This window comes from Olea europaea, unplaced genomic scaffold (assembly GCF_002742605.1).
Source record: "Olea europaea var. sylvestris unplaced genomic scaffold, O_europaea_v1 scaffold1746, whole genome shotgun sequence".
NCBI classification, from domain to species: domain Eukaryota; kingdom Viridiplantae; phylum Streptophyta; class Magnoliopsida; order Lamiales; family Oleaceae; genus Olea; species Olea europaea.
The window spans coordinates 103,949-107,561 of record NW_019235174.1 but is presented as its reverse complement, the minus strand read 5'-3'; positions in this window follow the sequence as shown (position 1 = coordinate 107,561).

Sequence of the window (3,613 nt, the reverse complement as noted above, 5' to 3'; positions counted from 1 at the left end):
AAAAAGTACTTTTCATCCATTTTTTCAATAAAATGACGATTTTACCCTCCTGTTGAAATAAAACAAAAAAGAAAAGAAAAAAATAATTAATTAATTACAATCATAGTTCTAAATCTTTCAAAACATTACAGATAAATCCTAAATTCTCCACTACCGCCACTTTCACAACCCCACCAAGCCACCACCTATAGATCTATATAGCACCACTTTTCGACCACAACACCTATCGAACTCCACCACCACCAGCATCGCATCACTCTCCCCAATATCCTCCTCCATAGTATTGGTCACCAATCTGTCCGAAACAACCACATTTACGGTGGTGGAGTCCGGTGGGCATGGTGGCCAAAAGGTGGTATTATGTGGATTTATAGTTGGCAGCTTGATATGTTGTGAAAATGGTGGTGGTTGAGAATTTATGATTTTTTTGTAATTTTTTAAAAATTTAAGGACTATGGTTGTAGTTGGTAATTCATCTTTTCTTTTTGTTTTATTGGAATAGGAGAGTAAAATCATCATTTTATTGAAAAAATGGATGAGAAGGACCTTTTTTGCAATGAAAGGTGAAAGGTAGGGGTGAAAATGCTAAAAAATAAAAGATAGGGATGTTTTCACAATAACATTGAAAGGTAAGGACCTTTTGTGCTAATTATGCCAAAAAAGAAAGGTAGGGACGTTTTGCACAATAATATTGAAAGGTAGGGACCTTTTGTGTTAATTACCTATTGATTTAACGGAACATTTTAACGGGAACTTGACAGAATGACGTTTTGCGTAAAAAAGGTAAAGGTGAGGGTGTAATCCGCCAAAAAACGAAAGGTATGGACGTTTTCCACAAAAATATCGAAAGGTAGAGACTTTTTGTGCTAATTACCGTAACGGAAAACACAATATTGTTTCACGCATGAGTGGACCGCCCATCATGCAATAAGTAGCCCTCATGCCCATCACGCGAGCCTGGTGTGGTGTGGCATGGGAGAGGGACGCGTGACAAAGCGAAGAGGAAATTACACATAAGCGAGTCTTTTAAGTTTTCCAATTTAAAAATCAGGTGTAATTTAATTGACCAAAAATCATGTATTAATTGAATTATTAATAATTGTTAGGTAATTTGTTGTCAAACGACCTCGTCGGGCGATGATGTAACCTCGGTTCTTATTATCAATCGGCTTTGGCCATATGATTGACTAGTACATCGACACAATTATCGAGACAACACTATCTACATTGTTATGGATCGTTCGAAGCAACCTATTTTAAATAGTGTTGCTCACGATTTCCTTGGAAGGCTATATTATTATTTTGAAGCCCACTTTAATTGAGTCGAGCCTTGTTTTTGGTCCACAATTTAACCCTAACCTAACTTACTTATTTTGGACATTTACTTGGCATATAATCCCTCCTTCCTCTCGACCTCCTATAGTGTGCCTATTTTTCCCTTCTCTTTGTGAGACTCCACTTCTCGGCTTCTTGATATACTTCACTGTGACCTTTGTGGTTAATCCTTTTGTGAGCACATCATTGGACTTCACTTCCAACCTATAGCAATCGGAGTGAGGGTGGCGGCAGTGGTGGTTCTTGGAGTTGTCTCAACCTTTGTGGTGTCGATAAATTGGTAAACTGAGCCCGATTTTGTACTTGGAGTTTGGTGGAAATCAACCCTACATCTGGTATCAGAGCCGAAGTAACTTTCCCCGGCCTAAAAATCACCAAAAATCGGCGGTGGAGTCGCGAGTTTTGGTGTAAAATCATGACCGCAATCCCCTTTTTCGGCCAATCCAGTCACTTTCTGATGAAACCGATCCCATATTCGGAACCAGCAGGCTGAGGCGCCCCTTCATGTGTGGGCGGCGGCAGCGCGTGGCAGCTATTTCGGGCGAACTTCCTTCTGGCATTTTGCTCATTTTAATCTCCTGAACGTACTGACACTGTTTATTTTCTGTTTCAGGTTACACAGAAAAAGTTGGACAATTTTGCCCCCGGTAGATCGACGTTTGAAACTGCATATATCTACTGCATTACTTTAGGCCAAGATTGTGGCCCTAAAACAGTAGATTCGTATCTCTCTCGATTATACGGACTCAGACACGTCCGCTCTGGTAAATTGGCTTAACCCGTTAATTTTTCAGCATTAGCGCGTCACCGTGTGGGGTGACATTAAGTTGGGGGTTGTCATTGCTTGGAAACCATTGCTTGTGCTAGAATTAGGGTTACGTGCTCTTGATTGATCTTTTTTTTTGATTGAGTATTTGTTTTTGGTGAAAATCAGTTTTGTAATTCTTAGTGATCTAATTACTGTGGGTCTAGTTATCTGCTAGACGTATTTTTTGCTGCATTGTTATTTCCACTGCTTACTTATTCCGTTAGAAATACCGTGACCTTACCCGTTTGAACATTCCCTTGATCTAAGATCGCGAGTTTTACGAAACCCTGGAAATCTAGAACGGTGTGTATTGTCTGTGACCCTAGGATTACTTTGTGTGGTTTGATTGTGATTTGTGCATTTTTTGACTATTGTGTGAAGATGACAACTCACAGTTTTGATTTGGGAATTTTTAATGGAAAGAGTGACTTTGCTATTTGGCAAAAAAAAAATGAAGGGTATTTTAGTCCAACAAAAGGTTTCAAAAGCCATTGAAGGCAATTTTTCAACTGAATTTTCACAAGAACAAAGAGAAGAAGTCGATGAGCTTGCTTATACCTCAATTATTTTACACTTGTCTGACGCCGTTTTAAGAAAGGTGGGTAAATTAAAAACACTAAAGAACTTTGGAAAAAATTAGAAGACTTGTATTTGCTTAAGTCTACACCGAATAAACTTTACCTGCTTGAACGTTTTTTCAGTTTCAAAATGGATTCTTCAAAGGATCTTGATGACAATTTAGACGTGTTTAACAAATTGGTGCAAGACATAGTTAATTGTGATGAGACTGTGTCCGAAACTTATAAGGCTATAATTTTGCTCAATGCAATCCCTGATTCCTATAAGGAAGTTAAGAACGCCATTAAGTATGGTAGAGACACGTTAACACCTAAAATTGTCATAGATTCCCTTAGAAGTAAAGAAATGGAAATTAGGGCTGAAAAACATGATAAGAGGAATGGTGAGGTACATATGATGCGGGGTAGAACTCAATTTAGGTAAAATAGTCATGAGGGACATCACACTAGTGGCGAATCAAGTGGTAATGGATGGAAAAAGAAGAGTAAAGGTAGGTTTAGATCAAAATCTAGGACTAAGGCGAGAAAATGCTATGGTTGTGGAAACACAGGGCATTTTATAAAAAATTGTCATAAGGAGAAGGGTAAACTAAAGGCTAAGGAGAGAGATGAGGTAAATGTGTTAGCATCTACTTCCGATATAAATGGTGGTGAGGTCTATATGATTACAAGTCCAGTTGCATACATTGCTGAATTAAATCTAACTGCTAATTCCCGCATCCATGAGTGGATACTTGATTATGGTGCATCTTTTCATGTGACGTCTAGAAAAAACTGGTTTTATAAGTTGCATGAATCTAACGTTGGGCATGTTGTACCGTGTGATAACTTTGCCTATACTATTGCTAGAATTGGTGACATAAACGTAAAATTTGACACAGGTTTTTTGTAT